The 24,301-nt window shown below is 33.1% G+C and overlaps 1 protein-coding gene across 6 annotated transcripts in view; it reads left to right on the top strand.

Moving 5' to 3' along the window:
* LOC134535570 (DNA-binding protein RFX2-like) overlaps positions 1-24,301 on the top strand; it is a 290,887-nt gene that overhangs the window by 55,819 nt on the left and 210,767 nt on the right. For 2 of the 6 annotated variants that reach the window (XM_063374759.1, XM_063374760.1), the window contains exon 2: positions 17,758-17,881. The exons of the other annotated variants lie outside the window; for them this stretch is intronic. The gene's annotated coding sequence lies outside the window, so the exon portion shown is untranslated. The remainder of the gene's footprint in view (positions 1-17,757; positions 17,882-24,301) is intronic. 6 annotated transcript variants of the gene reach the window in all.

The raw sequence follows: 24,301 nt of genomic DNA on the forward strand, positions 1-24,301 counted from the left end.
ATGGAACCATTAGGGAAGTTTTATTATAGATTTGCAGCAAAATACATGATGCATTCATATTGTTTTGGCTTCATTTTAAAATTACTATTCTGGGGATGATATTTTGGAAGTGATTTTTATTCCCAGTCTAGGCTAATGATGGTGGAGTGCCTTATGAGTTTGTTTGGAGCTATGCAACTTACGTGTTTAAGCATTATCTTCTTACTTTTACTTTTTCAGTGTATTTATTTCTTGAAAATTTGCTGTCTCACAAATTGAAAATCATAACAGTATTTGTCTTAGGTCCACCAATAGTTTTAACAAATACTACTTAGATAGTTTGCTTCACTTAGCTTAGTTAAATTTTTAAAGAAATAAAACTATGTTAACATATAAATCCTGCCATTTGAATAGTATTTTATTAGCAGTTGATGACTGATGAGTTATTGCCTGCTGTTTGGTGGTTAGCACAAATAAAGTAGTGACAAGAGTCATGAATCCATAATATTAATCTTTTGGGTAAAATTAAATAAGTTCTGGTTTTATTAATTCTTTATAAAGACTATATAAGTTTTTGGGAGTTGAAAAATTATGATAAATATAATAAAGGAAGAGAGTATGATTTTAATTAAAACTTCCATTGAACTTAAGTCTTGCAATATTTCTAGATATTAGAGTGTAGGCTACTAGTTTGTTTGAGAGTTCACAGCATGCATTAAAGGCCAACGTACCTCCATAAACTAGTAATCAATAGTCTCAGTGCACTATGTACAACCCTGTAAATAAATTTAGTTCAAATATAACAATAAAATGATACTAAGTATGTTCAGATTATCTTAATTTCTCTTCAGTTGTGATAATTTCTGTTCAGGAAAAGTACGTAACAGCGTGTTACAGCTCAGAGTAGGTACAGTTTACCTCATCTAGATGACGATGCTGATTTGCGAAACACAGCCAAATAAATATGGTTCCATGGATGTTTTGAGTACAATTCATTTTAGTTTCAGTTCCATGCATTTAGATTATATTTTTGTTTATGAAAGTAAGAATAGCTCCAAAAGTAACATCAGATCCTTGCAGTTTGCTTTGGAAAAAAACAAGAGAGGCATGTGGAGTATGTGTGTTTCGTAGACTTGCAACTGTGGTAGGAGGACACGTAGTTTGTTCACTTATTTCCCACAGAAATGTCAAATTGTAATGAAGTTGTGTGGCTCAGGCTTTACCTTTACAGCAGTAATGTAGATACACCCAAATGTTGCTAATTTAGTTACATGCTATTGAATTCCGTGATGTTTTTTTGGGTATTTAATTTATTGTTTTTTCATTGGTAAAAAATAAAATATAAAATGTGTATGGACTTGTTTTTCATTAAATGTTAACATTTTTTTGATCTGTTTAAAAAATATACATATATCAAACTGGTTTGAAGTGGTTTCTCTTTTTATGAAGCTTCGTAAGATATGTTGAACCCTGTAGGGACAGGTATACCCGCGGGAGTCTGGACATCTGGACCTCTTTATCAGCCTTTGATACAAGATTAGCAGGATCGTGAGCTGCTCATAGAGGTTCAGGCCCAAATCTGCCCATTGTGTCGGGGATCGGTGCTCTTGCAGCCGATTGCTGGTCAAACACAGAAAGTATGTAGTTGTGAATTCCCACTTACTCGTAATATTTAAGGTGTCGGCCTAGTCAGGATTGTATTTGTGTTAGTGAGGCAGGATGATAGTGCGACGTTTACTGGTGTTTCCAGTGCGGTATCATCTCTAAGCGGAAGGCTGTGGACTGGTGTGTAGTCTTCTCTTGCATAAGGGAACAATGAGATTTTAGTGGTAACCACGATAATATGCTGGAGAAATAAAGAGAAAATGTTATGCAAGTCCCTTAAGTGCTTTAAATTAATTATCCAGAAGTTTCATGCCTAAAAAGTATTCTGAAAACATTCGTTTTTGTCATTTTAAATATTCTTACAACACTGTTTAAAAACAAAATACAAATTATAGCTACTGATCAATCCTTAAATGCTTTTCGTAAACACTGATAATTTCAGCAGTTTTCATAATTGTGTAGCTTTTTCTGAAGCTCTTCACACCATATGTGTGCCCAGATTGGAAGACTGATAGCTAAAGACACCACCTTAGTTTCAAAATATTTTTTTAATTATAGCAATTTATGATTTTTTTATTATTGAAAGCACTCAATATTGTTACATTCGTGCTAGGAGGCAAAGTCTCGACGCGTGCCAGCAAGCCTTCCAGAGTCTGGCAAGCGGCCCCGCACGGGCGCTGATGTCATGCATGCCATGTGTGCCCGGCCGGATTAAAAGGGTCTAACTAACCGTCCCCCTCCGCTCCCCACTCACCGTCTCGCCTTGAACTATTGTTACTGACACTTTAAGTGGCCTGGAAATTCTGTGGGATACCCGAGACTGCTGCGTGGAGTGGCGCAAATAAACGCCGCCTTTCTGGATTTTTCGGCCTTCGGGTCAGCCAGGGACGATGTGACACATCACAGCCACTCTCGTCCCTTCAAGAAGGATGCCAGGTTTATATAAGCGATGACGCCGGCCTCCTTGGGAGTTTGGAGAGTTTCGTGAGTGAAGTGAAGTGCGACTTTGGCGAAGAGGGTGAGAGACCTCCCTCGAGAGTGACGCAATGAGGAGCGACGGGACAGTGAAAGTGCGACTGAATGGCTTGAGGCTGTGTGTGTGAAGACAGGCGCGAGGTAAAGGGTGAATCACTGTCAAGCCTAGCTCCAGTGAGGAGTGTGAACTGTGGAACTTGACAGACATTGAGTGACTTGCCAATAAACATTTTTAAATGCAAGTGATTGGTGATCAGACTTTTGGAAGTAAAATATTAACTAGTAATGTAAATATCAGTAATTAAAAAAATTAAATAAAACTTAATTGGGCTATCCCTTTCGAACCCAGTTCCCCCTCATTATACTAGTAACAATATAATTGAATGTATAGTCAGCATAACGTAGTTGCGTAACGTACTCTCATATTTTAGTCCGATTAAAATATACATTTTAAATAACAAAAATTCCGATATACCTGAATTTTGGTAGAGACCTAGGGTACACCAGTAGAAATAAAGTGCCAAATGTCTCCATAGATCCCATGTGTGCTAAAAAAATTATTCAAGGTCAAAATGTTTGGTTTTTTGATTTTTCTCAAAAACTGTGTAAGTTTTGACAAAAATTGTAGATTATAAAATTATCTACAAAAATGGCCCAAATCCTTTTTTTCCCTAAGAATCACCATTCCTATGATATCGCCATTCTAAAAGTTGAAAGAGTTATATTCTACACTATATGCACACATTTCCACGCCACCTGTAAGGTAGTGTACTTGGCACGTTTGTTTTTAACATGGTTTCCCCGGTAGGCCTACTCAACAATCTGTTATGACGGAGTTTTATGGGAAATTACTGTATTTACTGCATGATGATTACTGATTTTGATTTTGATGTAGGTGATGAATCAGCTGTCTCTTCATCAATATCAAATGAATCTTTGTCAATTGGATTAAATTGAACATTCGAGCAAGACTGGCATTGGCAATTAGTGCACGCTGGTGAACACAACAACCCTACTCTTCTACAGCCACATTTAGCACTACAACCTTTTTGCAATTGCAAAAAATAGTGTTTAGGAGTTTTTTTTTTCTCAGCCTCTTTATCCGCTTCATCACCACAATACAAGCAATATTTTTTAAAACAAAAGTCGGACTCATTTTCACGCGCGCTAGTACGAGGTGGACTTACTTTCGATGGACCGGCTTGTTCATCCTCATGTTTTCTTTTAATAGCAGCAATTGAACTTTTCCGGTTGTATAATTTTCGGCAATCAACATGGATTGTTACAGACTTTTCACTTCTGAGATAACCAACAAACTCATCACCTCTTTCGATACTTACATCGATCAAAGTTTTCATTCTACGACTAACTGTAACAGTTTCACCATCAGTCAAAAGTTTATTTCAAATAAAGCACAATTGTGTAATTTTTCAAAAATATTAATTGGTACAAACTGTAATAGAAGTATTTCACTTTAGCCACTTGAAGAAGAAGGTATATGACCGTTGCCACGTGGACAATAGAGTAAGCAGATGTTGCTCAAGGCCATGCGGGTGAAAGGGAATGGCTAAGGGACAGTTTCTATTGAGTGTATATTCTCAGAATTGTATATTTTATGTATATAAGATACACAAATAGTCATTTTTACTTATATTAAGTGCCTAACTACATATTTACGTGGCATTTGTTTGCATATCATGTAGAATCTAACTCCTCCAACTTTAAGAATAGCAATATCTTAGGAATGGTGATTCTTAGGAAAAAAATGTATTAGGACCATTTTTGTAGATAATTTTATAATCTACAATTTTTGTCTGGGCTATATTTTTGATAAAACTTACAGTTTTTGAGAAAAATCCAAAAAACCGAACATTTTGACCTTTGGCCTTGAATAACTTTTTTAGCACACATGAGATCTATGGGGACTTTTGTAACTTTATTTCTACTGATGCACCCAAGGTCTCTACCAAAATTCAGCTCTGTCAGAATTTTTGTTATTTGGTCACTATTTTTATGTCTATTTTGACCTGACTATTTTAGTTTCTTTACCTGCTTAATGGAATACACTTAAGCAGTTTTACGGTTGGATGTATATATTCATCTTTATGTGGAACATGATTGCAGCATACATGAGACCGTTATGTCTGTGACCATGTAGAGTGGCTGAAGGCTGATCTTTAGTTCCTGGTCTATTTTTTCTGAGATGTCTGGGAGGGAAGGGGTTACCATGCACGTGACTGAGTATACCTGCGTCCCTCCTTCCACTGGCACGTCTCCCCTCCTGCTCAATGTAGCCACTGTACCGTGAAGGCTATTATGTCCGCCCCTGCATTACTCATCGTGCGAGTGCAGGTGTAACGCCGCAAAGGGGGTAGGGAATACACAGGGGTGGGAAAATGTTTGTCGCAGCCGCCCACTACCACCTGCATAATGTCATAGAGCACACCCATTTCAGATCACTACCTATGTCATAGGTGTTTTAACAGTATCCACATTGGTCGTGTACTCAATTCAGTTTTACTTGCTGGAGTGTGAAATATTGAATTTAAAAAAAAGTGAAAGGAATATATTAGTTCAAATGGAAAAATGCATGTTATTTTATTAATGTTTTGTTATGCCAAATAGCTGGGTAGCTGGGTGAACGGACAACACATTAAAATTACAACATGGTAGCAGATACTTTATCAATTGATCTCAAAGATGTGGTCTGTTTTGACTAAATGCAGACGGTTGTCAAATATTTGAATTACCAATTATAAATATTTTTTTTTCACATAAAATATTTGAAAAAATATCTTATTGAGAAAAATTTTTCTAAAGATATTGAAATTATATGTTATTGTTATAAATGTTTCCATAAATTTTCATTATGAGCTACTTGTTGAGACAGCTCTAGAGAGAATTCTGAGTTGTATTATTCACTATAATATTTGTGTGCTGTATTTTTATTTTTATAACAATGAAAGGTAAAACATATTTTTTGGTGTTAGACATTTAGCTTAAGGAATAGTTTCTAGTTTATAAAAACTTAAATAAATAAGAGTTTTTGTAGGGGTAAAATAAGTCTTTTAATATTATATAGCATAGTGTTTCAAGGGTGTAACTATATTCTTACTACTTACTTATGTTTTTTTGTCTTGTCTGCCATTAAAGTTCTTGAGAAGCATGAGGTACATTATTTTGTAAATATTATTGTTGACTGTAAATTTAAATGTTTTACACAGTTTGGCTTTAGTTTATAAAAGTTAAGTTTTTCCTTTTATACTTCATGTATTTAAATCCGGTTGTGATAATTATTAATAGTCTACTGTACCATATAGTAATCCCTTAATACTAAAGCAGCAAAAGCAAACTCTTTCCATATAATTTTTGCAAATTTTTAGTTTATACCTAAAAGAGTGGTTGTGAAGTGACATTTACGATAAATTCCATAGTTGTCATACAAGCATTTCTTGTAATTGTGTTTAAGTACTATTTTCAATCCATTGTCTCACAAAGAAATACATACTTACTATTTATTTGCCAACCGTGACGTAACGCTTCATTTAGTAAAGCCTGTTCAAATGATGCTTATTATGATTTTCTTTTCCAAGAATTCACAGTTGCAAAATATGTTTTAATTATTTATCTATAATTTAGTCAGTAGCAGTGCTTCTTCACCTATATAATTTGATCTCTATTGTATGGGTTCCAATTGACTTAAGCATTGAGCTTTATCTATGTTACAGTTAGGATTTATAGGGGGTCTGGCATTTGTTTTAAAGATTAATAAATTTGAATTAAAACAGAAAATAGCATAAAAAATTGTGCAAAAATCCAAAGATAGCATATGTTGTTTTTTTGAAGTGAATATAACTTCATTACTTTATTTTTGTTATAATGGTTTTATTAGTTTAATAATTTTTAGGATATTTATGAGCTAGTATTATACTATGATTTTCACATAGTGAAAAAAAAATGTGTTATTTATTTGAAAAATATGCAATACTAACAAAAAAATTGACTTTACAGTAATTTTTATTTCTTTCTTAAACATTAAATAAATTAATCAATATCAAAATCATCAATATTTTGAGAAAATGGTTTCCACAAATGTCAAAGAATGTGATGTAGGTTTTGCCAAACAAAGTCAAATAATTTTTTAGATCAGTAACCACTTATAATTTATTGTAAAATGGTAAACACACTTTGCTCAATAAAATAATCATTACATTAGTATTTATTCATCATTTGTTTGACTGTAAAAAGTTTAAAAAATATATATTTCTACAGATAATATGCAAATTTCACTACCATTTTCTTTTTTCGGTTGATTATCAATATTTATCAGAATTTTAATAGGTTTTGCAAAACTTGTTAGTATTATTAATAACATCTTACGTAAAAAACCTCATCTAAAAAAAATGAATTTTGTTTGAGGCTAAAACCCATGCCACATTAGCATCTTTACCCAATAAATGAGATATGCTACCGACTATGCTGACGTATCCTGTGTTTAAATTGGTTGTTTCAAGAGTGTAAATACAATGTTACAGGCAATGTTTTTATGATTTAAGGGACAATATTTTGTTATATATTCTAAATGATGTAAACAATGTGCAATAAGTGACAGTGTTTTAGAATTTCATTTGCTTATTTGAGTGGTTTAAAAACATGTGAGTTTACATGGGGCAAAAAGCAGAATGAAAACCTATTCAATGTGCTGTGGCAACTAAGGGACCTGAGAGGTTTATGTAAGCATAAAAGAGCTTACAGAAAATAGTATCATGATAAAACATGCTGGAACTACACAGTTATGTATGCAGCAGGATTAACAACAGTATTCATACAGCTATTTACTTCCTCAAGTACGAAATGAGTAATATTAGTAGTGTTTTGTCACCCGCTACTTTATCAAGTAACTTACTCCTCGAAGTAAAAACCTAATTTGTTCCAGGAAAACTGTGCACTATTTGAAAACATTTTTTTCATAAGAGTGTATGTTAATCAAAATAATTTGTTTTCCAATCAAGTAAATTTGCTTGCTGACTACCATTTCAATCAAGACACTACTCCTGTTAAAATCAATTTACAGTACTAATGTATGTCTAAAGACATTTAAAGTACATTTTTAAATACTTTTGGTTTCCAAATATACTCTGATTATGAATTTGACCAATAGTACCTATTTTATTGGGTGTGTCTAATTTTTTTTTAGAGACAGCAGTAAGTTTTTTGCAAAGTATTTTATTCTGTTTTAGTCATTAGTTATTCCGCCTGAGTGAACTAACATGCATGTTGGCTCCCCTTATTTTGTTTGGTCCGGCCCCCACCTTCTTCCTCACTTTGCAAGGTTTGATGTGTTGGGGGAGGGGGGTGTAGGTTGGGGTTGGGGTTGGGGAGAGATGTAGGACAGGGGTCTTGATGGTGCCTACCTCTGCCTGCCCGAACATTTTCTATTGGAGATCACTGAAGGTGGGGGCAACTCGGAGCTGCAATTATCCCAGATGAGCAGGACACGGTGAATGCTCCCTTTATCTCTGTCGAAACGTCACAGGGACTCATCTAGCATAGTTGGCTCCTTTCCTGTCTCGTCTGTTATTCCTGTTTTTAGCTGATGTGCTGAGTGCAATATTTGTCATTCTCCTGGAATCAATGCAGGTATTGTTCTATTCATGAAGAGCTACAAATAGCAAATATTCAGGTATTTTAAGTAAGGCTGCTACACAGTACGTTCACTAAGGCTGTGTGTGTGAATTCATTTGACCACATGGTTTGATTTAAAAGTCATATTTTTTACATCTATCTTTATATTATGTGTTTTGTATGTTGGTAGTGGGATAGTTCATTAAACCCAAGTTAATATTTAAAATCTTGTTTTGAAGTATTAATGTATGGACTTTAAAAGGTTTATTGATTCATAGAGATTCCTAACTCATAACTTACATAATGCTTGAGTGCAAAGTGCCAGTAACACAATAATTAGAAATTTAATTTTTCAACTAATTTTTGTTTGTAAGTTATAGTTAGAGCCAAGATTTTATGATTTTTATGTTGATTAATTTTTGTATGAAAAGTTTAATATTTCACTAATATTTATTTTTGTGAATGCTGTAGGCCTACATATACTTGTATTGCATGAATATTTTAACTACGGAAATTGTGAGATGTATAAAATTTTATGTATCAGAGTAAGAAATAATGTTATTTCAACTACTGAACTCACATAACTATATTAGCAACTAGCTGCAGTACCCGGCGTTGCCCAGGCTGAACACAGGGTGAAGGGGACCTTTTTCGAAATCAGATGTAGACAGTAATATTGTCTTCTTCGTTTGAATGTTAAGTGTGCAAAATAATTTATATCGCTGGCAGAACCCAGTAGACGTTGTTCTGCCAGTGTTTAGTTATTTACCTTTATATATCTAAAAATTGGTGGTCTGTATGTAATCTAGACTCTATAAAGCATTATAGATAAAAGATGAAAAAATAAAAGATTACTTATATAGAAAAGATTCCATTATCTAGCTAATGCTCGGCATGCGTTGCAGTGCCTCATTCAGTTTTGTTTTGTAATATGTTTGAAGTAGTTACACATATACAAATGATCTATCCATCTTTATATGTATATATATCTTTTTCTCTATCTGCATCTATATATCTATGTATCTCTATCTATATTTATCTCTCTATATATACATATATACATCTATAACTCCCACCATCTCTATCTCTTCTATATACCAATCACTATATAGCTCTATACATCTACATCTCACTCTATATCTATCACTCTATCTCTGTCTCTCTTTTATATTTAATTAAATTGTCTAATGCATGCGCACTTATACAACGAAAACTGACAAAGTGTCACTATATAATATTAAATAAACACATTTATTGAAACGACTCTTGGGCTACCTATTAACTCACCAAAATTTCATTGCAATCGGATGAATGGCGTAGAAACGCATACGGCACAAACAAAAGAAAATTCAAGACATGACAAACGCATCAAACGATGGTGCGTTTAAAATTTAAGTCAACTCTTATCTATTGACGAAGTTAAGAACAAAACTGTTATTAGCGCCTTTATTTTTGCTAGCTGCTGCGAGCTCCACTACGCAGGCTGGTCTAACCAAGGAGAAGGATATGAATTTGCCAGACCTTACTATGTTTATGATCGTGTGGCAGACATAGAGAAATGAAACTCACTATTTGTATGTCTATGACCTATCATTTTTTCTGTTATAAAATGAAATTATCACTTTTTCACTCCCTTAGGGATGGAATTTCACATAAATATGTAGCCTATATGTTAATCCAGGTTATAAACTATCTTTGTGCCAAATTTCAATCAAATCCGTTCAGCCGTTTTTGCGAGATTGAGTAACAAACATCCATCCATCCATACTTACAAACTTTCGCATTTATAATATTAGTAGGATTAGCTGATATCCCCATGCTTTGGGACGGCTGTATACAGTAGTAAACACTCTTGTACTGCTCATTAAACCAGCAGTACTCAACCTGGGGGGCACGCCTCTCTGGGTGGTCTGGAAGAATTCCAATGGGGAGGCATGAGTTTAAAAAAAATGGTAATAAAAAACCTAAAACTAATTAATTTACTCTACTCAATTTTACGGTCACAATGTAACCGTAACATATTTTCGATAAGAGCACAAACACATTAATTGTCCTAATTGTAAAAACAGGATAATTGTTGTACATCTGGCAACACTGCAAGAGCTTGAGGACAGTTTCTCGCTCAGCTGCTTACTTTTTGTTATTAATTTTTCTCTTTTTCCTTTCAAATTCTCAGCTTATTTTCCCTTTCTCCGTGATGCATGCATACCAGTGTCGTCTGACTCATGGATTCATCTCTACACGTGAATGTAGTAGCTGTGAGCCGCCATTTCTGTTGTGATTCTTAATGTCTGTGTTGATTGTTTTAATCTCATTAAAAAGTGAAAGTGACAATTTGTGGGTGTTGTTGTAAGGATGGAAATTGGCTAAATCACAACAAAAGAAAAGACTATGTAATGATGATTATATTAATAATGGATTTATGTTCATTGAGAAAAACATCAGTAAATTACCTCAGTGTGTTATTTCCATGCTGTTCTGAGTAATGATGTAATGCGGCCTGGACAATTAAATCAATATTTGACTACAAACCATTCTGCTCTGAAAGACAAGCTTTCTGACTTTTTTTATTGCCAAAGAAAACAGTTTTAAATGCATGAAACTGGATTCCACTGTAAGTTTTTGAATGGACATTGGAAAAAGCTGTTGAAGCTTCTTATAAAATTGCCTTATTGATAGCAAAAGACAAAAAACCTCATATAATTGGTAAGTTAGTAACAAAACCTTGTTTACTTACTGCTTGTAGAACTGTGCTCAGTGAAGACAACTGTAATGTAGTTGAAAAAAATTCTCGGTGAAATGACACAGTAAAATGCAGAATTCATTAAATGGCTCTGGATTTAAAAATTCTTTACAGTGTGATGAAACAACCAGCATTGAAAAATACACACAGCTAATTTTTTACTGCCGTTTATGGAAAGAACTGAATTCTTTGGGAAAATCCTGTTTTCAAAATCTCTGTAAACGACAACTAAGGCTGTTGATGTATTTTCTGCACTTCATAATTTTAACAGCTATGACCTTCCTTGGGAGAAAGTAACTGGAATATGTACTGATGGAGCTCAAGCCATGACAGGATGCCAATCAGTGTTTATAGAATTGGCTAAGAAACAGAACTCTAAAATAAATCCTTTCCCATGTGTTATTCACAGACAAGCTTTAGCTTGTAAGACTCTATCTGAATCACTCAACGTTACTTTAAACATTACAATCAAAATAGTAAACTATGTGAAATCCAATGCTTTGAACTCTAGACTCTTGAGACATTATGTCAAGAATTGAACAGTGACAAAGAAACTCCTCTTTTTCACACAGAAGTTTGATGGCTGTCCAAAGGTAATATGCTTGCTAGATTATTTAACTTAAAATCGGAAGTTGAAATTTTTTAGAAGATCAAAAGAAAGCATATCTGTATAGCATGTTTTCAGATGAAAAATTTATCGTTCACTTGGCATATTTATCAGACATTTTCGAAACACTCAACTTTCTGAACATGAAGCTACAATGTCAGAAAAAAAACATTCCGAAGAGTTATGATACAGTTAAGTGTTTCACAGAAAAGATAGTTCTTCAGAGTTCAGAGCCAAACTTTTCATCCTTTCCAAGTTTTAAACGACCTCCTCGATGATAAAAAAAATCTCCTGTTGGTACAGATAAATTAATTGAAGGACATTTGGTAGTTTTGCAAAATGAAATTGTAGACTATTTTCAAAATGAAATTGTAGACTATTTTTCACATATGTCATAAAACTGGGAGTTTTAAGTGGACAAGAGATCCTTTTAAAAATCGACATGGATGTACTTCCTGATCATATTCTGGCACAAGCAATCAACCTAACATGTGATTCTCAAGCAAACGCAGAATTCAAAAACATGGATGTTGAAAAGTGCTTTGAGGTTGTTGGCTAAGTTTTCTTTCGCATATTTCTGTGAATCTGGATTTTCAGCATTGGTATACATAAAGTCAAAATATTTAGCAAAGCTGGACGTTGAAAGTGATCTGCGGTGTGCTTTGTCACAGTTACTGTCTAATATTCTAAAACTTCTCAAGAACAAACAGTGCCAGATGTATATAAGAAGAAGAGAAAATGCAAACGAAGCTGATATGAATAAAATGAGACAACATCAGTCAGTAGAAACCAATTGCGAGACAATGAATTTGATAATCGTGGAAGAAGACAAATAAATGTTACATTGAATAATCATTGAGCTGCATTTTGTTACAACATGACAATTGATTACAGTGCACACCAGTCAGTTGCTATTGTATCAATGAGAATTGTGTGCTCACATTTTAAGGCACTGAAATTTAGAAATGAAACTCCTGGATTGTGTTGCGCAAGTGTCAAAGTCAAATTGGTGCCATTAGTCCTGCCACCAGAGCTATTGCACTCATTGGTTTCTGGAACAGGATTATATTCCACACATTTCCCGAAAAATACAGAAATACAACACAGTTGCTTCCTAATGACTTCATTTGGTGCAACAAATGTATTTCCTGACAATTTCATGCCCATTTTGAGGTAATTATAAAATATATCATAGATCAGGTTCACTATTGCCACTGTAGGATGCAAACTATAAATTTTTACAGATTTATTTTATGGGAAGTTCACGACAAGAAGTAGATCACCGTTGTGCACACAACAGTTTAATGAAAAGACCAATTGACATGGAACAACGCAGCTAATGGCATAACTATAATAGATAAAAAAAGGGTCATTCCAAATCAAATCATCCAGAGAAAACAAAATTTTTCACCCCACCCTCTCAGATTTTTATGAAATTTTTTTACAGCATCTATGAACAAATATAACAACGCATGTTTTTTATTTTGGCCAAATTCGCTTTAGTTATTATTTTATAATTTGTTTTAGAAAATGGTGCATTTTAACCAATCTGTTATTTGAGGTGCAAGATGAAAAAGGCATTTTTCAGTAAAAATTAAATTGTGAAGTTATTATTTAATACTAACTAATGAATTTTACAATTCTTACTTGAAATTTCATCAGGGTTCCAAAAATCAGGTTAAAAATAACATTTGACTCATATTAAACCCTGTTTTCACTCTTTAAAGTTGGCACTCTGTAATTTTTTCATCTGTACAGCGATTTCCGTAAATGTTCATAACTTTTTTCTGGTTGATCCAATGAGGCTGAGAAGTGTCTCATTTGAAAGAGGATGAAAAATACTATAATAATATAAAATATAATTTATGGGTATTTGATGTTATCATTTGATAAAAAGGGGAAAAAATTATTATTTTGCTGAAAATAGGCAGGTTAACTCTAAATCATTATCAAATCAATAGTTAGAATAATCATATTAATTTTATTTATTTATTATTACACATAACACATAGTTTGTGTACACTTTAAAATTAGCTAACCTTCTTTTACTTGAGATTTACATTTACACTAAACTCTCGATTTTCCATGTTAATTAGAACCCACCATTGTAAAAACCCTGGATAATCCTTTTCTTGCTATGAACCCTCGAATTTGGATTGCACCATATATTTGTCTTCAGTAAAATTCTGAGCACAAGAGAAGTCTTTGTATTTTTTTCTCAGCTATTGGAATGTAAACCTTACAGCACTGCCCCCCTCCCCTTCCCCGCACACATGTATTTCTCCATCTGCTGGAGAGGCCCCCTTCTCCCTGCTTCCTTGTATTTAATTTTTTTTTCTTTGGTGGAAAGTTATTATTTATTCTCAGTCCCTTGCCAGTTAGTCACATGACCATAGAAAAAAGTGGTTGGTGGGAGGGGGGGGGGGGGTTTGCCAGGCAGACAGGGGCAGGCTGAAACAAACCAGGCTTCTGTGAAGCAGCTTTCAGCCAGCAGTCAGACCAAACACCTTTTTGACATCATTTTTAGAGAGAGCAGTGACTCACAGCAGCAGGGATGTTGAGCCCTCTAACCTCAGTTAGCTCTGTGACCCTGTTGTGACAAGAGCAGCATAGCACTAGCAGTTTTTATCATTAGTTAATTGTGAACAGGTATAAAAATTATGAAAATTAGTTTTGTAAAATAGTTTTTTTTATAGTAAATTAATTTATACATAAAAGAAAACAGTGTGAGTTTTGGACCAAGTAAACTGTGCAGTAAGTAGTTAGAGTAAACTGATAAAGTGTTAAAAAAAATATTTTTTGATATTTTAGTGATATCAAGATAAATGGCAAAATGTTAATTCATGCAGGATACTAACTGTAAAAATAAGTTCAGATGAAGAGTTGCCATTATTACCTAAAGAACAGTGTAGTGTGGGCCTGATCACCGATTCTAATTGTCATAGTATCGATTTTACGGATAAGAAAGAAATTCTGTTAGTTTCAAATTTACCATATCAAGTACAAGAACTCCTTAGTTGGAGGTTAGCAAGAACCTTGACATCTAGTTCTGATGTATGCTTACATCATTTTCTGTACTATACAGAATATTATGAAAATTACCAAAAAAAGTGTTGTGACCCAAACAATGTCCACAAAAAAGTCATTAAAGCAGGCTTAAGACCGATTTCACAGAAATTTGCTAAAGCAGTAAAAAGCAAAAAAGGAGCAGTGTTAGTTCCTGGCAAAAAGATCTGTGACAACTGCAGGAAAAAAATTGTTTGAGACGATGATGACAGTGATGAAATAAGTGACGGTTGCAGTGACAACTCCCTTGACAGTAGCATGTTAACGTCAGTAAATATTTAAAAAATTGATCTACTGTCCAAAAGCCTTAGAAAAGCACGATTTAGACACAAGTATGACAACACTAGGAGTTTCACCGATAAAAGTAAAATCATTCTCAACAGGATCCAAGGTTAAATATGTGAAACGAAAAGTCAGTGAAATTAAATGTAAAATAAAATCAAAGGTTGTTCATGTTTTGACTCTACCAGAAAATGAGTTAGAATATAATGATTCAAATTCAACGGACGCTGTATCCACAATAGCACAAAAGGCCCAAGATTTTGACAACCTTGTCAATGCTATTAAAGAGAAGCTCATAATCACCCAAAGTAAGAGAGAAAAAATTAAAATTTTAACTCTGACACCCCAATCATGGTCGAGGAAGAAAACTGCATCAGAATTTAAAGTAACTTAATACATGGTTAGAAAGGCACACCAGTTGCGTCAAACAAGAGGCATTTTGTCCATGCCTGAGCCAAAAGAAGGAAACAAAGTTCATATTGATGTATTAGAAAATGTCAAAGCTTTTTATGAGGATGGCAAATTTAGTAGGATCATGCCAGGAACAAAAGATAAAGTTAGTATTGCAAAAATGTCCATATTCAAAAGTGTTTAATGCTCTGTAATCTTGAGGAACTGTACTCAGCTTTTAAAGAAATGTACCCTACTGCCAAAATTGGACTATCAAAGTTTTGTGAACTTATGCCAAGTGGTGTGTAACAGTTAATCAAAGAGGAGTTCATTCAGTATGTGTTTGTTGCATTCATCAAAATCCTGTACTACTTATAAGTCCAATGAATCTGGATAAAATAAAATTGAAGGAATTAACTAAAATGTTAATGTGTGAAGATGTAAAAAGAGAATGCATGTTAAGAGTGTGTGATAAATGTCCTAATTATGACAAATTGGATGATTTAGTTAAAACAACACTGGAAGACTATGATGATAAAGACCAAATAATATTCAAGCAATGGACGAATAATGACCAGAGCCAGCTTCGAACAATGGTCCTACCATTGTCCGAGTACATTACACTTTTAAATGAAAAACTTGAAACCTTGATACCTCATTCTTATATTTCAAAGCAACAATCTGAATACATAAAAAAAGAGGGAAAGAAAATGTATCCCAAAACGAAGTGCTTTGCTTTATGGATTTTTCTGAAAATTACGGATTTATCCTTCAAGATGAGATTCAAAGTTATCATTGGTCCCATGCATCTTGCACACTACATCCAGTAGTAGTTTATTACAGAGACGATGATAGCTCCTCTGTTTCACAGCAATCATTTTGCTTTTTATTAGATTACATGAAACTTGATGTAAACTTTGTTTATGAAGTACAAAGCAGAATTTGCAGTTACATGAAAGCAAAACAACCAAAAGTAACAACAGAAGAATACATCACAGATGGCTGTGCTGCACAATACAAAAATTTCAAGAGTTTAGTCAATCTTTGTTTTCATGAAGCAGATTTTAGTCTAAAAGCTTCCTGGACTTTTCATGCCACAAGCCATGGAAAATGTGCTTGCGATGGTACAGGTGGCTCAGTTAAACGATCTGTTACAAGAGCCAACCTCCAAAGACCATATAAAGACCAAATTTGCACACCAGAAGAAATGTTTAAGTTTTGTAGCAAACACTTTTCGAAAATAATATTTAAATTCATTAATATAGATAGTGTAGAAAATGTAGAACCAAAGTTGACTCAGCATTTTAGTGAACATAAAACTGTACCTGGCACAAGATCTTTCCATTTTTTCCATCACTATCTAATACTGTAATAGCAGCAAAACGGATAACCAGTGACAAAGATTTTTCATCGAGGTATAGTTTATCGCAAAAACTAGAACTTCCAAATTTCCAACCAAATACCTACATAGGCTGTGTGTATGAAGATAAGTGATTCATTGGACTCATTTTGGAGCTTGATGATGACAATAAAGATGCTTATATCAATTTTATGCACCCTCACTGGCCATCACAAACATTTTTTTGATCAGAAAACCAAAATGTTGGAAGAGTGGATAAGTGCTGGGTCCCTTTTACAAACATAATTTGCTCCATAGATGTTCCACAATTAAGTGCTCAAGTTGGACAAATGATGTTCAGTCTTTCTAAAGAAATTGTTAAAAACATTAATGTAGCCTGGCCAAGGAAATATTAAGTTTCATATCAACAAAAAAGGTAAGCCAAAAAATTAAATAACTTTATTAATACCTATAATTTTTAACACACTTTAACTACCTACTCGACACTTAAAAGTTACATAAAAATCCTAAGTAGTAACCTTTACAAAATTAAAACTATATGATTAGTTTCATTAGCCTATTAGAGTGTATAAGCTATTTGTTGTGTAATAATAAAATTAATATAATTGTTCTAACTATTGATTTGATAACGATTTACAGCTAACATGCATCTTTACAGAATATAATATGTTTTTCCCTTTTTATCGAATGATAACATCAAATACCCATGAATTTTGTTTTATATTATTATAGTACTTTTCATCCTCTTTCAAATGAGACATTTCTCAGCCTCATTGGATCAGCCAGAAAAAAGTTATGAACATTTATGGAAATCGCTGTACAGATGAAAAAAATTACAGAGCGCCAACTTTAAAGAGTGAAAACAGGGTTTCATATCAGTCAAATGTTATTTTTAACCTGATTTTTGGAACCCTGATGAAATTTCAAGTAAAAATTGTAAAATTCATTAGTTAGTATTAAATAATAAACTTCACAATTAGATTTTTACTGAAAAGTGCCTTTTTCATCTTGCACCTCAAATAACAGATCAGTTAAAATGCACCATTTTCTAAAAAAACTTGTAAAATAAAAACTAAAGCGAATTTGGCCAAAATAAAAAATACGCATTGTTATATTTGTTCATAGGTGCTGTAAAAAAAATTTCAAGAAAATCTGAGGGGGTGGGGTGTAGACCCCTGGATGATTTGAAATGGATTGACCCATAACTTAAATCCTGCAAAGATCAAATACTAAACAAGTGGTTAAACAGGTATGTATTCAAGGGGGAACAATGGGTGCAATTGCTTCCCCTAACACCCACCCCTTTTTAGCATTGGTTGAATTTTCTTACTGTTTACGGAAAAAGTCCCAATATTTGAAAATTTTTTAATATCAAGCCAAAACTCCTGAATCAAATATATTTTATCATCAAAATGAAAATTGGAATTTATATCGTATCATAAAAATTATTATTTTTTGGATAGTAAAAATTTTTGAATTATTGCCATTTTTATTACTAGAAAAAAATAAGTTGCAGTATTTTGTAAATAAGCGCATGGGCTGAAAGATGCAGAAACACTTTTTTTATGCTTTAATAATTATAATATCTTGGCCACTTTCACAACACAGATGTGCATTTCAACTATGGGATTGACATAGCTGACATAACTTTAGACAGTATTGAACTTGATTTCGGTGATGATGGTACACTCTCACCGGCAGAAAAAATGTATGACATCGCAGAATTCAACAAGCACAAGTAAAAAAATATGTCAGTAAATCCCATGTCTGCTATGTCATTCTGTCTAAGTCAGACATGCTGTTACTCCCTTGGATGAAACCTTTCTTCCTCAGCCATATTGCAGACATTCAAGCAACAGGCAAAGTCTCTGTTCACACTCTTTCCCCTCCCTTGTGATGTTGCTCAGGCTCAGCATTATTGGGTGCGTAATATACTTGCTAAATTTGTAAAGTTGCGCTTGTTGATCAGTTGGATCAGGTGATTTCAATCGTGCTATTGCCGTGCAATGCAAAAGTTTTTCAGTGTGTCAATTTTTTATGCAAATATCTTATCCTAATAAATAATTATTGGTGCAATGATCAGTCACATCCATCCGTCACCCGTCCATCCATCAATCACATGATCTGCCACCCATCCATCAGTCATGTGATCTGCCACCCATCCATCTATCAATCATGTGATCTGCCACATGTCCATCCATCAATCATGTGATCTGCCACATGTCCATCCATCAATCACATGATCTGCCACCCATCCATCAATCAAATGATTTACTACCCACCCATCTATCAATCATGTGATCTGCCACATGTCCATCCATCAATCAAATGATCTGCCACCTGTACATCCATCAATTATGTGATCTGCTACCCACCCAACCATCCATCAATCAATCATGTGATCTGCCACGTGTCCATCCATCAATCACGTGATCTACAGCCAATCAGATGGCCTGAAAATTTGTATCTGTCCGTTTGTCAAATCTTTACCAAGTAAGATGGACGGGTGGATAAAAAAAATTTTAATTTCAAAAATGCCTTTAAAGTACTTCCTTTATTTTAAAAGGTTTTTTTATTTTGTTAGTTTGTTTACCGACTTCCATTTTTTGTTTTAATATTTTTAAAGTTTGAAATTCGAAACAAAAATTGACTGAGACACTAGCAACTCAAAAGTATATTTAAATAAATAGTATAGCAAAGAAAACATAGTTTAATAATTTATAAGTGCTTAGCATACATGGTCATCCAACTTGCTAATTAACCTTAACAAGAAAATGTTTCTCAAAAATGTCGGCCTTCTAGTCATTTGAAGGCATTCAAAGGATAATAAATTTAGCAGATAAGTGGAATATCAAAGTAAATTCTAATTTTTAATTTTTTTAAAATTAATTTTAATGTTATATATATTAATTATTAATTATAATGCAGCTTTACTTTCAACATAAAAATAAAGCAATAAACCATTGTGCAAGACTAATTTTTAGAAAGTTTCCTTTCTCTTTAAAAATATTATTTTTAATCTTTGTTATTTGGTTTGGTTATTTTGACATTGGTAAAAATAAAAAACTCTTTTTTAATATAAATTTTTAGTAACTTACTATATAAATAACTTGTAACTGAAATTTTGGTTATATACACATATGCACACACATCGCAAAACCAAAATGAATTTTTGCACGTTGGTCAGTCAGGGTGTCCACATTCTGAAAAGTGAAGAAAGCTAGAATTGACCAGGGAATGTCAAGGAATTTACTTGTACCTAATCCTGGAAAAGTCATGTAAATTCCCCAGTGACAGTTATTGGATGGTAAATTTTTTTTTTTTTTGCATATTCATACAAACTTTTAAATGGCTTTGGAAGTTTGTTGTGGAGGCTAGATTTTTTTTTTTAGTTCAGAAAATTGCAAAAATATATCAAGTCAGGGAAGTTTAAAATATTGGTAGGGAAAAGTCGGGGAAATGCTATTAAATATTTGTGTAGACTCCCTGACAGATTTCTCATCTGCTTTGTGTTAGGTGCCGAAAAGCGTGCAGAATGTTTGTCATTGCTGTGCTCCTGTGGGACTTAGTATTGTAAAGGTTAAACTGTCCTACATATCCTTATTTAACGTTAAGTGGAGGGACTAGGAAGTGAAAGATGCCATCTTGGTTTTGAACTTTTTGTGCCATTACAATTTTTATCAGGTATTGGTAGACACGAAGATTTCATATTTAAAACAGGAAATTTCTGTGTTGTAATTTTTTTTAAAATCTGTTTATTAAAAAAGATAACCATATTACTGAACAAATGTGACGATGTTCCATGTTATTAATTTCTTAAAAAAAAAAAAAAAAAAACAGTGTCATTTTTACTGATAAATGATGCACTTTTACAATATAATGATTTGTAAAAAGCATGAACCAAGATAAAATAAATCCATTACTTATTTCTTTATTTGAAAAATGTACTAACCACATAATCCAAAATTGAAAAAGTAAACTTTTGCTACATCTTTTTTACATAAATTGTGGTACATACTTCGTTCTAAATAAATTACTTTCATTGAATTTAATATTTTAATGATTTTAATTGCATTTTGGTGCTTTGTGGTATATTAACTTGAATTTTGGTGTTGTGGTGTACTGACATGCTTATCGTGTTATTTGGTTTTCTTCGCAACCCACTGTATAATCGTGTCCGTATGTATTGGAAATTGGCCTTTGTTAAGGCAGAGAGTACTCAATAAGAGATTCTCTGAGATTGTAACATAGTGTCTGGTGAAAGTGTTATTACAGTAGTTGTGTCCATTCCCATAAGTGAATACTATACACTAAACACCAGTGACTGCACAGAGAAAAATATTGGTAGCAACTAGTCACAACTACAGGCATTCTTCTATATTATATACAATGATTTAAAGATGCAAATTTGCAATATTATGTGATAAATAATTATGACCTACCTCTGGGTGTGTACCTTCTGGAATAAAAGGGAAAACAAGGCAAAATTCAGGGAAGCTAGAATTTGTTAGAGAAAGTCAAGCACTCCACCTGAAATTCTGGTAAAGTCATAGAAATTTCAGAGTAATAGTAATTTCAGAGGAAAATGTCATACTTCAGTCTGCCATCACACAGACTGTGAAAGCTATTTTTTTACAGATGGTGCTTTGGTGTATAGTCATTCACGTATTAATTTGGCATAATGCAAGGTTCAGTTTGAATTTGGCTGGTTATGGAGATGGTGAAGGCTGGATTTTTAAATTTTTTTTATATAATTGAAAAATGGGTTATTTAATTAAAAAAAAAATTTAATCAGGAATGTTTCATATTTTGGTCAGGAAAAAGTTAGGGAAATTTTATTACATATTTGTGCGGACACCATGTAAACAAAAACTTTTGAAACCAAGATGGCATCTAATTTGGTAACTTTGATATAATACATTTTTGTACTGATAATGGTACTATTTTTTGTTTCAGCCATATTCCTTATTAAAAGTAACTTTTTTTAAAAATAAATTGGGGGGGGGGGGGGAGATTTTGATGATTTTATTTTTTATTAATCCTAATTATGACACCGATGAGAAATCTATAACAGATTTTGAACAATACATTTTTTGTTTAAGATTTCCATATAGTATTCCAGCCAGGAATTTAGCTTTCTTAAGAAATAATAAAATTTAAGTTTTAGAAAAAAAAAATAACTTGGCTGGTTAAAATTATTTTATAGGTTTTTTTTTTAAAAAAATTTTTGCTTGCATTTTTTTATGAAAAAAAAAATTTCATTTTTTTTTCAAGATTATTATAATCTGCAGTGTAGATTATTGTAAGCTGTTGTAGTTTTTTATGAATATGTGCAGTTAAAAATGTTTGTTTGTAATGTGTGTATTGAACTCCTTAAATAAAGATTACTGCATTTTGCCAACACACTATTTGGAAAGTATGCTCTGTCAGTACAGTATGTTATATTTGGTGGCAGTTCTGTTTTAAAGTAGTTTTTCAACTTTGATTAATTTTAACGACCACTGCATATTGAAAATTGGCGGTTGATCACCAAAAAATTGAATACCTTTATCGTTCTTGGGCATTCACATTGTTTATATGGTGATGTTATTGCTTCAGTGTAGAGTGAATATGATTTTAAATACATACATGAGGCACCCAAATATTGAGACTGGGTTATGAGATGTTAATTTTACCTAGTATATATATATTTTTTTTAATTTTTTGTGGATTGAATTTCGTATACAGCTTCCGACCAATTTTATGGTATAAATTCCGCAGTAAATGCCCAGAATATTCTTTCCAGTTTATTTCGTACAGACGAGCTAGTACATTGGAACATAGTTTGTTGGGAAAAGTAATGTCACCAAAATGATGTTCAGAAGAGTTATTCTTATTTTGGAGTGCAATGATCAAGTGATGAAGTATCAATAGTGTTATATTAAGGTTTTGCATGGGGAAAATATAAGTAAATTTATTTCCTATCACAATTGTTAGTTACATAGTTAACTGGCTATATCAGTCCTGATAAAAAAATATTTTCTTACCATTTATATGTAAGAGTTCAAAATTTTTTTTTGTCGGCCTAAAACGATTAAAATCCTCGGTACAATTAGGTGGTCCTCAGACGTGACCCTACCTGATTATGAAATTGTAATGTATGTGACATCACTCTGCACGTGTTGAAATTTCCAACTTTAATATTTGGGGTCATCAGCAGGCTGGCAGGGTGTATGGATTCCATTCACCATTGTTTTGTGATGTCATGAAATGACATGCCAAATCAAATGTTTATTCAATGTACAAAGGTAGAGTAAACACTATTCGTCTTCATGTTATATATATACACACACGTACGCACGCACGCGCACGCACGCACACACGCACACACTCTCTCTCTCCCCCCCCTCCCCCCTCCCCCATGAATTAAAACATTAACATACAAAGAATGTTAAAACTCACAAACTTTGAGTGGATGAAAATGAGTTGAAGGGCATAAACAAGAGGATTACATTCACTTATTTTTTTACTTTTTTATTCTTTTATTATGATGTAATTAGGTAATGTTAAATTTTATAGGTCTCCGTATTAAAAATTTTTATTTATAAAATGGCAATGGAAAATTTACAATAGCTTCTATTCACAAATAAAAATATGTAAGTATTTCGATGAACACATGAAAATGTACGTAGCCAATGTTACTTTTTTTGGAAACTCTGGATCTGCACTGACTAGAGCAGGAAAGTAACAAAATGTTGCAAATTTTTTTTCAGTTGTTCTTGCCTACCATTATTATCTTTCTTCTCAGTAATTAATAGTGTTATGGTGAGCCATGAAATGTAAAATATAATAGCTTAATAATTTCCAAATAAAACTATAGTCTTAAAATATAAAATTGCTTGTGAAAAACCATTAAAATATTTTCTGATATTTTAATAAGTAACTTATGTTTTAGTAATAAGCTAATAAAGGCTCTTAAAGGAAATTTAATATGCCACATGACTATGTATATTAATCATTTTTGGTTGGTATATAGTTTGGGAACTATTCTATTCAAGTATAATTATTATTTTTTAAGTCATGGCAGCTCGGACAGAATAATTAAATTTGATATGATGTCTATGTCGTTTATATGTTCATAACTTTATATAGACATCTTAAATTTGCGTAGTTTCACCATCAAGCAAATTCCTTAAAAAAAAAACAAAATTTTGTTCCTTGTAAACCTGGAAATGTGTATGAATTTCAAAATCAAAGTTTAGTGGCCAGCCTGTGTTAACTTAGAAGTAAGGTTTTTCTTCTACAAAAATATGTAAGAGTTTAAAATTAAAAGTCAGTTGTTTTGGAAGCTAAGCTTTAAACTTGTTAACTATTAGTAGGCCTACGTATGTCTGGTAAGACCCATGAATCCCAAACTGTTCAGAATATGTGGTGTGTATGTTTTGAGTGTGTGTGTGTTTGTGTGTGTCTAACAAGGGGGGATTACAGGACGAGGGATTTGTGATTCTTATTGTTATATATCCGGTGGACTCTTTTCATTCTCTGAAAGGGAGAGGAGCGAGACGGGCTGTTCAACCTGTTTGTAGTCGTCATGGAGACTAGTTTTATCTCTTCTAATTGAGAGGTTTGAGGGGCTGAGGGTGTTTGGTACCTGGCATCCTCCCTACCTGAGTCACCCTCGCCGCCAGTG

The sequence above is a fragment of the Bacillus rossius genome, chromosome 8, assembly GCF_032445375.1.
Source record: "Bacillus rossius redtenbacheri isolate Brsri chromosome 8, Brsri_v3, whole genome shotgun sequence".
Lineage (NCBI taxonomy): Eukaryota > Metazoa > Arthropoda > Insecta > Phasmatodea > Bacillidae > Bacillus > Bacillus rossius.